The sequence below is a fragment of the Agelaius tricolor genome, unplaced genomic scaffold (genome assembly GCF_023055355.1).
Source record: "Agelaius tricolor isolate 1412-34295 unplaced genomic scaffold, bAgeTri1.0.p SCAF_14, whole genome shotgun sequence".
Classification (NCBI taxonomy): Eukaryota; Metazoa; Chordata; class Aves; order Passeriformes; family Icteridae; genus Agelaius; species Agelaius tricolor.
Genome location: NW_027269274.1, coordinates 10,940,514 through 10,953,954, shown reverse-complemented (window position 1 = coordinate 10,953,954; position 13,441 = coordinate 10,940,514).

Here is a 13,441-nt window from a genome sequence, read left to right as displayed (position 1 = left end):
CTGTTGCCTCTGTTTGTTTGCTCTGGAGAAAGGGGTCCCAAGTATTTGGAAGTAACCCTGAGTAGCTTGTTAGGATTAACTGTTCCTAGCATGCTCCCATTGGTTACACCAGCAGGCACATTCCTTCCCTTCCAAGGTTCCCTCCTAAACAATAAAGTGTTTAACAGTCACTGTGTGCTGTGAGATACTTTCAGTCCCATGAGTTTGTCAACTGCTGTTTTCTGCCTATTGCCAATGCCAACAAAAACTTCAAATGAGAGTGAGGAATAGCAGTATTTCAAGTCACAGTTTATAATCAAAAAACTTGTTCATTTTGGTCCCAGGATGACTGGCTTATTTGAAGGTACTTGGTTACAAAATCCTGGCTGAGGGGAACTGGTGGTGTGGAATCATACTGGAAAAACCTTTGCCTGCTGGCTGCAGAGCCCAAGTTTTCTTTCTTTTCACAAGATCTTGTCCCTGCTGTGTCTGCCATAAACCACTGTCCCTTTCATCCTTGTGCTCTGTATTGAGCCCTCTCCTTGCTGCATGAGGAATGGAGGAAGCTGGGTGCATCTGGAATCTTATTCTCCTAGAGGTAGGTGTGGCAGAATTGCAAAAGGCCTGTCAGCAAACCAGGGGAGCCGGTCTGGTTTGGTAACCTGATTCCTTTTCTCTGGGTACAGCTTCTCTGTCTGGCAGCATTAGCTTCCTCTGTCCTCTCTGACTGCATCTGACAGTTTTTGAAGAATGTGAACATGGATTTTTGGAGGTCGTGTCAGAGTTTAATGCAGTGTTTATGAAAATGGATGAGCGGGGCTGAGAATTGTTTTCTGTGTTATATTCTGCTTCATCTCTTTTTTCTTTAGACAGCAACTTAGTGCTTTACATCTCCATTAAAGCAACAAAATGCCTTTCCTTCTTATTGAGAGCTGATGCCACAACACTTTTCATCCTCAGAAGTGATGTTTGCTTACGCATGGCTTATCTCTGTTAGTCTCAGATCTTGCAAAAATTCCAGCTCTGCATCTTTGTGTAGGTCAAACTTGCTGTCCTAAGGGAGGAAGAGCAAGTTTTCCAAAACAAAGTAGGACAATTAGTGCCCTCAGATCTGTTGGAGCAGGACTGGGTGGGCTTTTGCTGCTGCTGCCATGCCAGCTTTTGGATCTGCTTGGGATAGCCACAGAACTTGTGACTCTGCAGGCAGAGATTTAGAGCACCAAGGTCTGTCCCTGACTAGGTTTGAAATTATTGCTGGTCTGAAGAGAAAAGTATGTATTTTGTCTCTTCCTCATTTTCCTCTTGCCCCTATCCAGCATTGGCTTGCCTGAGTAATTTGCATGTTATTATTTCAGTTGCCCTAAATTGGGGGAGCCTGCGATGCCAGGGCTGATTATTTGGCGGCGCTGGGCAATTTTCTCTGTTAGGCAACTGTAATACATTTTCATGTTCTTTTATAATGAGCTTTATTTACCAAATTGGCAATTCCTCTGTTGAGAAATAACTGATTACAGCATTCAGGGAGTTGCTGTCATCTCAAGATACACAGGTGTCTGTGGAACATAAACAGATGTGATCATTCAGACAGTGAACTTGATGGGGGTGGGGGGGGGAATCAGCCATAAAATCATAAATGGAACAGCTACAGCTAATGTTGGCCAGGTGCACTGTGGCTGTGTGCAGCCCAGCAAGGACAAAGTGGCACTCAAAGGCCATCCAGTACCTCCAGATGAGGGACTGCTTGATTGTTAGCTGAAAATACACCTCTTACCTGTCACTGCACTTCAATACTCACTTGCCTAACTCTGTCTCCAAAAGTTTCTGAGGACAGACATTCATTTGTGGCACAGCCTTGAAGTGAGAAACTCCTCTGTCCTGCTGTGTTAGGTTTGATTTTAGCTTGCTCTGTGCTAAATGTCTACAAACTTCTTGATGATCATGTCCATGGGGACTGTGGCCCCATCTGCCTTTCAGGCAGTCCTTTTCCTTTGGTGTTTCCTAGTGCCCAGAGGCAATTTTGTTGCTGCTGTTGCCCTAATCACCAGCTCAGACACCTGAGCCTGGGGGAAAATACAATCACCAGGGATGCCAATAGGAAACTGCTGAGGATGAAGTTCAGTTGCAGAGTCTCAGCTGCTATCCAAGTAAAAAATGTGCAGGTAACAGAGCTTCCTGAGTGAATATTTTCTCTTCACCCTCATCTTTGCTGCTCCTGTAGTACCAAGGCCCTTGAAAAGAAGGAAGAAGCCTTGCACCTTCTCCTAGGCTCCCTCTCCCTGTTTCTCCTTGACTCCTTGTGGGATTTTCAGAGCAATTTTGTTTCTGTGCAAGATGGTGACAGCAGGTGTCAGTTATGCTCCAGAGTGGCAGAGATCATTATTCCTGGAGCCTGGTCTCCAGTGTTGAATGGATGTCCTTTCCACAGCACTACCACCACAGCTGGCACTAATGGACAACTAGGACAGCAGGATAAACAAGGTCTGAATCCATTGTGGAAGCTGAATTAGAGGCAGTTTCCTCCAAAGGCAGGTGGGGTAGAGGTAGCCATCATGCTGCTGCCTGTGCTGCATGTGCTGGATAAAAAGCAGCTCTTTTGTGGCCAGGAAAACCTGTTTCACCAACTAAAACCAAACCTTCCTGTGGCCAGGTGCAGCACAGTGCTCCCTTCAGCTGAGCAGTGCATGTCCATTTTGCTTGCCTGCTTATTGCAGTTCTCTGCAAGCTGGGTGATTTTGTGTACAAATGCATCCGGTGATTTGGATGCAATGCGCACAATTGGGGTAATTTCATGTGAAAATACAGCTTGCAGAGTGCCTGCTTTAAGAGTATGAATTGTTTTAAAACTTGCCAGATGAATGGAAAGAACAACCTTTTTATTCATGCATAATTTCTTAGCATTGCAGGAAGGGAAAAGAACAAAACCAGAGAAGTTAGAGAAGATACAGGAAATAACAGAACTGATGAAAAAATTTCCAGTGTGCCTCAGTAGCTCTGTAAATGAAACATTCAACAAGCAGCACTTTGAGATTCCAGTGTGCGAGAACATCACCGGCACTCCAAGCACCAAATTTGTGATCTTGCATAAAAACTCAACCCGTTGCCTCCTGCTGTTAATATTTCACACTTGGCTTTGCAAGATGCTTTATCTAACATCCTCTCTGCATTTAGGCAGCTACCTTCTCTGCCTTGTCCATAACAGGGGAGGCGGGAGGAGGAAGGCAATTGCCAAGTGTGTCTGTAATCTATGTAGGAGGGTTTTGTGTAGCTGTAGGGGGAGAAGAGTAAGTCTCATTTCCTATTTTATAGTCTGCTGAGTCCTGTGATCTCATGCTGTGTGCTCCTTTTCCAAGCAGAATTTTTCAATTTGTCTTTCAAGTTCTTGTTATTTTTTATTTCCAAACTGGTTAAAAGTGTTTGTCTGTAACTTGTTGATAAATTGTTTGTGTCTGACTCCCTCAGGTGCATCATTGCCAGTCTTGTATGTGTCTCCAGACCACCTTTTTCTTATCTTGTCTTGTGCCCCCCCAGTGGGTTGTTATCATCCCTTTTTTGGAACCCAAGGGAGCCTGAAGGGCTGTTCAGTGTCCTGTGACATGTAACCCCACACCTGCTCCCATTCATGTGGGTTTTATCCTTGTCCAAAGCTGGATGTGATATTCCTGAACTGACTCACCTGCCTTGGCAGCCCTATCGCTCTGCTCTTGGTGTGTGTTGGATTCTCCTCACTTTGCCTGTTCCTGATTCCTTGGGGGAGTGAAGGTTGGTGTGGACTGGAGTGATTGGGCTGTATCACCTTTGAACTGAGCCTGTCCAGGCCAGTCATGCTGCCCCTCCATCTCCCACTCTATTGTGTAATTGTGCTGGCAGAGTGGTGGTTTTGCAGCCTGGGGCAAAGCCAGAGGAAGCAAATGGAGCAGCCACTGGTCTCAGGAGAGCTCCCAGTCAAAAGTGTGTCTTGGATTTAATGACACGTGTGCTCTTTCAGACTTTTTATAGAGGTCAGAGCATGGCAGGGAACTTTCCTCTGTCATCTTCCTAGGGAGAGCAGCACACAAACTTTTCTTTCCAAGTTGAAATCAATTGTTCCCTCAGGGCTATGTAACAAACTGCTCCTGTAGCTGATTTCCCCTTGTGATTGGCCTAAATTAGATGCTCTCCCTGGTTGCCCTCATTGGAATAGCTTGTGCTTTATCCAGCCATTTCGTTTGTGCCATTTGCTACGAGATGTTGATAGCACTTGTCTGGTTCCTGCTGCCCTGTGTTGTTCTGTATGGGAGCTATTGCATGGCAGGCCTGCTGTCCCAGGGAGTGCAGGAGAAGAGGCAGCAGGGACTTGGAATCTCATTTTGATTCCTACTTTGCATCTTCCTTTGTTTTCAGAAAGTCTGTTTAAAAATAAGTTCTGGTATCTTTGGAGCAGGTTTGCTAATTGACATGAACTGAAACAAAGCCCTTGGGCTCACTTGGATCTTTTTGAGGAGTTAGAATCTATTCACCTCCTTATGGATCCCTAAAAACTTAGTGTCAAAATCCTTTCTGAATGCTGAGTTGATATTGGGGTGACAGCTGCAGGGTAAATTGTCTTCATTCCCATCTAGTGCTAACATTTTTGGGAAACTGGTGCATGCAGTTCAGTCCTGTACACTTCCTACTGCCTGCTCTACAAAATTAAAAAAACAAGTTACCTTCAGTGTTTAAGACCAGAAAACAATTTGTAGTCACCCAGACATTCCAGCTGTGCCTTCTGCATGTGCATCTATACATGAGCAGCTCTGCTGGAGACTCTGGGTGGGCATCTCCTCCTTGCCAGTGGGGCAGAGCTTTTGTGATATTTAGTCCTTGAACAGTCTGAGTTAACCTCTCTAACGGCCACCAGTGGAGGACATGAGTGCCACTCCCTCAGGAGGAATGAAAAGGATGTTATTTTTTCCCTTCTGTGACCTCTTGAACATCCCACTGTACCCATTTTCTTGGTGGTGCAGTCCACCATCATAGGGAGTTTGATTTTTATTTTCTGCAAGTGGGGAGTGCCACTGTAAGTCAGGATTAGCTAAACATAACATTAAAAATAAAGCACGGCTATTAATTTAATGGCTTCCTCGTTACAACCATCATAAAACAAGTAAACAGGAACTCTGCCAGTGCTGCCTGCAGTCCTCCTCCAAGTGGCTGAACCAAGGGAGAGATTTGAACTCTTGCCATTTGATAAAGCCATGTGTGAACATGGCTTTTTAAAAATTAAATCTTTACTTTTCCTGTAGTAGCATTTGAACTGCTGAAGAAGCCTGGCCAGTGATTGCAGTGGAGCTTTGCAGCTCTTAATGAGACAGAGGGGAAATGGCAGTTCAGGACTTAGCTTAAATCATACCAGCCAAAATAAAAGATTACAAAAGGCTGGGAAATTGTTCTTTGTGGACTGTCTCACTGAAACAGCCTTTGTAGTCCCTTTAATCCTTACTTACTTATTTTTCTTTTGCAAAGGAGAATAAGTAAATTCTGTGCTGGGACTTTTTCCCTTCTACTCTTTATCTTCCAGAGTGCTCTTGCCAGCTATTGGCAACTTGCTTGGATTGGAGTTTACTGGATTAAATGGGTCACACTGGGGATCTGTGGTGGCCACAGAGACTGGGTGCCTGCTCCCAAGTCCAGTTCTGTCATTGCATCTCAGTGGGGTGTACAGTGACAAAGCACACAGGGGTGTCCAAACAGTGGAATTATTTGTGTGTAATTATCTGGCTTCTTCCAGACTTAAATCAGGTGCTTGTGCAGTGCTGTGGGGTCTTTAAGTTAAAGAGGTTACAAAAAGAGAAAATACTCATCCATTTGTTTGAAGACTCCATTGTAGTTATTTTTATACAGTGCCTTCTGGTATTCTGAAGTTTACATTCCCAAACTGGAGGGTGAATTACAAAACAGAACATCCACAGTAATGTATTTAATATTCAGCTATGAAACCTCAGTGCTAGTTATTGGTTCCACCCAGCCACTCATTGGCCACATGTGCCTGTGCTAGGAAAGAGGAGCTTTGCTGTCTGAAGGAAAGGGTTGCCATTCAGTCTGTGGCCAAACAGATAAGGAGGAGAGTTCATGCTTCAGAGTCTAAGCTGATTATCTCTGAAAGTACCCTCAGCCAGCAGGGTCTGGCTCCTCAGAAAACAAAGCAGATGTGCTCTGCTGAGGCTGCAGGTGGTCCTGTATCGCTGATCCAAAGCTCCAGGAGTTTTATGGGAGGCTACTTTGAGGCAATGCATGTGATTAGATCTCTCTGGGTTATAGGAATCCAATGTTGAGGTGACAGTATCCAAGTGTAGCGGCAGAAGAAAGAGATACATTTGCTTCTTTGTGACTGATGGGCTCATGTTTCAAAGTCTGGTTCTTCTGCTGGGTGAAAGAACTTCATTCAACACTGCAAGGAACTGCACAGAAAAATGAGACCCACGTGCACACCATAAATTTAAGGTGATCTATATCATTCTTCTGGCTGTGAACTTGGTCACTGCCAACCAGTTCTTACCTCGTGGGATTGGAGGTCCAAACTCAGCTCTCTGGAAATACCAAACACACCCATTACAGGGAGGTTTTATTTCTTGTACTCAAGAGAATTGTGCTCCAGATCTCTTTGCAGCCACCCCTGAGGCTGGGAGCTCTAACACTGCTGCAGACCTTGCAGCACTCCTGAGCATGCAGATGACAGCAGTCACAGCTGTTCTCAGGAGGGCAGAATTCTGCCATTCTCAACTTGAAAGAAAATTGGATTTTAATGAGGAGTACAAGGTGAAAACTTCTGAAACTTGGAAGCCTTTCACTATCCTTTGAGAATGTGGGCCATGGAGCAAAAAGCATCAAAGGTGGCTCAGCCCTGCTTCTGCTCCTGGGGCTACCCTAGGGAGAGCTCCTGGCTCTCTGTGCTCTCCTTGCTCCATCTGCTCCACAAGAATTAGATCCCTTCCATCCAGCCTTAGATTTTAGGGTTAAGTAATTTATAAACTGGTCTGCAATATTTCTTCTTGTTGCTGTATATCCCTACATATTCTCCCAAAAGTCCTTTCCAGATTTTTAAAGTTATATCAAATCTCTGCCTGCTGACTGCAGGAGAAGCACCTTCCCTCTCGTGGTGTCTGTTTGTCCAAGGAGGCTGTGCCTGGCCCAGGGTTTTCCCTCCTGTGTTGAACCCTGGGGATTGAGCAGTTTATGGGAGTGAAGAGGAAGTGCTCAGGGAAAAGGAGTGGTTGAAAATGTACCTTTGACTCTTAATGTGGGAACTTAACTAATAGCCTTGGTTCAGGTTTTCTAAGGATTCTCCAAGCCCTGAAAATTCGGGTGAGTGAGTATGGCAGGTGAGTCTCAGAGCTGTACAATAAATTAATGGACTTTTCCATGGACCTGTGCACAGTGTATCAAGTAGTGTAATGGTGTCCTTAGTCCAAACTTCTTATTGCAAAGTCATCAGTGATTTTGTAGCCCCTTACTGTTAACAGAGATACTCCCTACCCCAGGAGTGAGACAGGGACTTTTGGAGAAGCCTTAGGTACTTTCTTCCTTCCCTAAAGCACTTTGCAGGGCACTGACTGTGGGCACAGCTGTGCAATCTGAAAAGTAAACTGATCCTGCTGACTCTGCCTCATTTTACTTCCCCTGACAAGTAATTGAGTGGTTGCACTTTATTAATGCTAATGACTTTCTAGTTTGAGCTGTTAGTGTACAGTTTGATATTTATATTTATTTATTTGTAGCATCCAGACTTTGTACTGTCTGGGTTAATCCTCGAGCTAATCTGATGCTGAGCCATTATTGTGACAATTGAGTCACAATACAATTTGACATTCATGCTGTACCTGGTGTAGCTAATTTATGTAACTCAATTTATAAATTACATAAATAGGTTACATAATTTACCACATACCTTGTACACTTCACAGTAATATTCCCAGCTTGCAATTTAAACAATTTTTATACTGAGAATAATTTGCACTGAAGACTCTTGAATAATTTTGCAATCTATTTCTGGACAGATAAGGAGTTGTGTTTGTTAAATAAACACTTGCTGGGGTTGATTTTAACTTACTAATCACCCTGTCATCCTTCCCAGATAATCTGTAGCCTGTCCTGGGTGATGCTCTGCTGGCAAGGCCAGACCTCTGCAGAGGTCCATGTCTTCAGCTTCTGCTTTTCAGGAGCTGCTTGCCTGGGACTGATGAATTTTTCCCTCTGTCATCCCCCTGAAACTTCAGTGCAGCTGGTCCTTGCTGGAGATCCAGCTCAGCTGCCTGCAGCCTCCCCCAGGAGTGCAGAACCCCTGGCTTCTCCATCGCCCCCGAGCGCCTGCGTGATGGTGGTGGAGTGACCCTGGTGAGGTGGGGCTGGAGGTGAGGAGGGGGCTTTGCACTGGTCTGGGAGAACTTGAGATGCAGGGGTAGAGGACACCTCCGTGGGCAGAGGCACAAAGATGTCACATGTCACAATCCTTGGGAAGTTTCTGCCTCACCCAGCTGGAGTTGGAGTGAGACAGGTCCTACTCCTGAGCCTGTGGCACCAAGGCATCAAAAGGAAGCAGTGAAAACATCGTGTAACCTGTTCATGGCAGTGCCTCCCTGGCCCCAAAACTCTGTGCTTTCCTCCAGGAGCAGCTCCTGGAAGCAGCCCCAGCATGGGGACCCAGAGGAGGAGGAGGATGGTGCTGTCCTTCACCCCTTGTTGGAGAGGCCTGTGGCCCATTTCCATGGCTCCTGGTCCCTGGGGTTGTGTGAGTGGCCATGAGTGTCACTGTGCTGCTGGCAGGTGTAAGCCTGGGTGTCTGGCAGTGCCCAGGGGCAATGCTGCTCCTACAGCTGGCACAGTGTTGACCTGCTGGTAATGTTTGCAGAGGTCCTGCTCTCCAAATCTGTCACTTCCCTTCTTTTGGAGTCCAGGCTGTGGCCAAACAGTTCCTATGTGGCCAGCAGTAGAGAAGAGGCACTGAAGCAAGGACCTGGAGGCAGGTGCTCATGCAAACAGCAGCATCACTTTTCCATTTCTTGTCCTGTCACTTTTCATCCTGCTACCCCTGCCTGGATCCTCCACTTTCCCCAGGAGGGGCCAGTGGTGACAAAGACCATTAATTTTGCAACAGCTGCTTCTAAACCCCATCAGACCCCCCAGCTGTCACCCTGTGACTGATGCCTCTGAGCACCACAGATATCAAACCTGCAAACAAGATATTTAGGAGTGTGGGGATGGAGGTTGTCTCACAGCCCTGGCAGCCACCATGGCCACCAGCAGTGATGCTCAACCCTCTCCCCTCCCCCATGGTCCTGCTGGGAGGAGATGTCCCTTCCCTGAGCTGCCTGGCATCTGGGGGACCACGGCTCTCCCCAGCTCTGCCTTTGCTCCTCCCAGTCCATGTCCCAATCAGAGCCAACAAATGAGCTATTATGTGCACACAATCCCAGGACGTGCACGAGCCAGACCCATGCACCCCAAAGCCGTGTGGGCAGACCCTGACCTGGCTGGCTCCTGTAATTATCTCCTGCAAGGCAAAACAATTAGGAGTTTCTGCTCTCCTCTCCCTCCCTTCCCCCTTTCTCTTCATTGTTCTTGGCAAAAAAAAGGTTAATTAAACTCGGAAAATATCCCTTTTCTACCCCCTCCTAAGCATGAGACTTAATTTTCTCTTTATATTTGTATTTAATTAATTCCTGCAAAGGCTCTGACTATATTTTTTTTGTATTATTTCTTTCTTTGTCTCTCTCATTGTTAATCCTTGCATATTCAGTTTTTCTCCTCCCTTTTCCCCTAGATTTGAAATTCTATTACCATTTCAGAAGGCAGGCGTTTGAAGAGAAAATTGAATACCCGTCCAGTCTTGATAAGAAGGGACATTTGGTACTAACGGTAATTTGTGAAGCAGATTTCCTCACACCCCGTGCTTGGTCCCCACCTTTCTCCCCGTGTTTGCTGCGGATGATGCGCGTGTGCCACGTGGGCATGGGGATGTCACAGCAGTTTGCAGCCTTTATATCCCCGGATTTCTGCGTCAGAATGCCCTGGTGGCTGCGTGTGGGATGGGTGACACGGTGACAATGCTGTGTCTGACACCTCCCGTGCGCCTTCACACCCCTCAGGAGCCCACCCTGAACCCCCACTTTGCTCCTTTTGCTCAGGGGTGATGCCCCATCGTATTGTCCCCATGGTTTTAGGGGAAGCTGTGTTGTTTTCAGGGGAGCTCCTGTTCCCAGCTCCAGGAGTATCCTCGGTGCCAGCAGGAGTGGGAGCAGCTGCCCTCAGCCCCCCTGTGCTGAGCACGAAGGGTCATCCTCGGGCTGTGGCTGTAGGAATGCGCTGGCCGGGGTAACGCATCCACACCGGGATGTCGGGGCTTTGGACCCGCGGTCCTGCAGCTCCTCCGTCCCAGCCATGGCCCTGGGCACAACCGTGCCCCTTGTGCCCTTCCCCACCTTGTGGGGTTCACGGTGCTGAGCTTCGGGCATCTGCTGACGCTGGGAAAACAGGTCTGGGCATTTATGGTGACCTTTTCCCCCTGCTCCGGGCTCGCTGTCACCTCCTGTCGCCTCCTCCGCATGGGACATCCCGCGGGGTCCCCAGCGCCCGGCGCTGCCCGGGGATGCGGAGCGCCCCGAACCCGCCCAGGGATGCGGAGCTTCGAGCCCGCCCAGGGATGCGGAGCTTCGAGCCCGCCCCCGGGTCCGAGCGCGCCTCGCTCCGTGCCCTGCTCGGTGCCTCGCTCGGTGCCCCGCTCCGTGCCCCGCTCGGTGCATCCCTCGGTGCCTCGCTCGGTGCCCCGCTCGGTGCCCCGGTGCCGGCAGCAGCAGCAGCAGGTGGCACTGTCGGCCCGCGCTGCCGCCGCCGCTCCATCGGGCCGGGGCCACCGGCAGGGCTGGGGCCGAGGCCCGGCGGGTCCCCGCTGCCCTGGGCGCATCTCGGGGAGGGTCCCGGCCTGGTGCGGGACAAGCAGCGGCCCCCGAGTGTGCCGAGGACATGGAACGGACTCCCGACATTGTCTGGGTGATGCCCGTGACGGCTCGGACTGAGCTGAAGTGAAATCTTCCCTGTTTCCTTTCCCGAAAGAGAGACTCCTTGGGCAGCTTATTCCGCTGTTTGACAGCCCTTTCAGTGAAAAAATTTTCCTTCATATCCAATCTAAACCTCCCCTGGTGCAACTTGAGGCTGTTTCCTCTTGGAAAACAAGAGGAGACTGATCCCCACCTGGCTACATCCTCCTGTCAGGTAGGTGTAGAGACAGAAAAGGTCCTGGTGTTGCTGCCCCAGAAGTGCCCAGCCTGAGCTGGACAGCCACCACTGTGGTCACTGGTGTGTCTGTGACTCCAGAGACCCCCTGCACACCGGGCTGGGTGGTGGGTCCTGTTTGGTGGGTCCTGGGTCCCAGCAGGGCAGGACCATGATGTGCATGGACCTGGAATTTCCACCAGGAGCCCCAGGGAGAACTCCCCATCCTGGCACAGCCGTGACCCTGAAGTGGAATAGGTTGGACATGATGGGGTGCTGAGATGGGATGTGAGTCTGGAAAAACCTTTTAAGTCCAGGGGCAGCAGCCTGGGGGTGGAGAGCATGGGGGTGAATGCTGAAGCTGCAGAGCCCCCAGGGAGCAGCATTCTCCCCACCTCTCTCACTGCTGGGTAAATCATGACGGCTTGGACTGAGCTGAAGTGAAATATTCTCTGTTTCCTTGCCCAAATCTGTAGTTTCCTTCTGGCTCTGAGGCTCTGGGCCATATTGCACATTTGAATTTAAAAGCAGACTTGTGCTTGGGCTTGTTATTTATTTATTTATTCTAGAATTGTTATTTTCTTTAAAATCAGGGTCCTTTTTTTGCTGCAGTTTCATGGTTCCTCTTGGAGCAATGGCTGATGGACCGGGGTGCAGAGGGCTGGGGACACGAGTCAGAAGTTGGTCCCTGGTTGTGTGGGGTGTCCTTGGGGATGTCTGGAGCTGGCAGGAAGAAAGTGGTGGAGGGGAGAGCCTGGGAGCCTGGTGCTGGCTCCCAGCCCTGAGAAGGGAGATGCAGAGTTAAGGCGATAGCTGGGGGTGCTAATGGGCACCCCTCTTCCCCTCCCTGCTGCAGGATTTGCCATCTGCTGTGTGAGAAGCGGCATTTGCTTGCTTCAGGGATGTCACACTGGGGATGACACGTCCCTTCTCAGCATTGCCGGGCTGTCCTGGCTGGGCTGCACTCTGCCCATGCCCAGCGAGTGCAGCAGCGTGGGCTGGGCCCTGGGGGTGCCCTTGTGCTTTGTCACGGCTTTACCTTACTCCCTGGAAAGCCAGAAAAGGCTGGTCCCTGAGGCTGTGGCACAGGATGCACAAGCCCCAGGGGCCATTGCAGGGGCTCTGCTGGGTGCCAGGTGCGGCAGGCAGGGACCAGCCCCGCCCCGGCTCTGGGGATGGGAGCGGTGCCTCGGAGCAGCTCCGGAGGAAACAAGGATAACTTGTGATGGAAGAGGGGAGGAGGTGGGACCGGCGAAGGAGGAGTTGCACAGAGAGGAGGACACTGGGGAAGGAGGGGTACAAAGGGGGAGAGAGCCCCGCTGCAGGAGCAGCCACCCCGCAAGCCCCGCAAGCCCAGCAGCTGCTAACGAGGATTAATTGCCTGCTCCGAGCTCCGGTGCGGGGCTGCAGCCGCTGCCGCCTGCCCTCGGTGCGGGTCCCCAGTGGCTCCGCGGGTAATTTATGGCCACATCGGTGCAGGCAGCTGTTCTCAGGTTGGCAGCAGCGCCGATGGGAGCCTGTGCCTGGTTTGAGGCTCTAAATAACCCCATCGGCTCTGCAAACCATCCCGGCCAAGCTGCGGGGAGGAGAGGGTGGCAGTCAGACATGGCTGGTCCGTCCCCCGCAGGCATCAGGGTCCCCAGGCCAGGGGAGCAGATGGCTGCAGCCAGCTCACGGCAGCACTGTCACAATGGGGTCCCTTAAATACCGATACCAGGATTAATTGGGATTCACTGATCACTGCTGAATCTTGTGCCTCGCTGCACGCGGGGCGGGCGCCGGAGCGATGCCCAGCGGAGGCTGGAAGTGCTGCTGGCATCTCTCTCCATGCCCTGGGATATGTGTGGAGACATATGCTTCCCCAATCTGCTCCAGCCTTGCTGTGTTTTGACCATTCCTTGCAAATGGCCTCAGAGGGTTGTAGCTGGGGAAGGAGGTGCCAGGGACACTGAGGCAGTGAGATGGTGGCTGCCCCACGGCCCCTGGCATGTCCTGATGGAAAAGGCTGGAAGAGGGAGGAATAATTTGGGGTACAAGAAAAGCCCCAGGGCCATGTGCTGGGTATTTTTGGAGATGTTGGTTCTTCTAGAGCTGGATCTCTGTCCTAGGGTGATCCAAGTCACCCTGAGCCTAGGTCAGCACAGCCAGAGGTATAACCCAATCTATAATCTTTTGCCTTCAAGGATTAAGTGTCTCTCTTAAGCCTTCTCCTGGGCCAAAACAACTGGAAAAGAAAAGT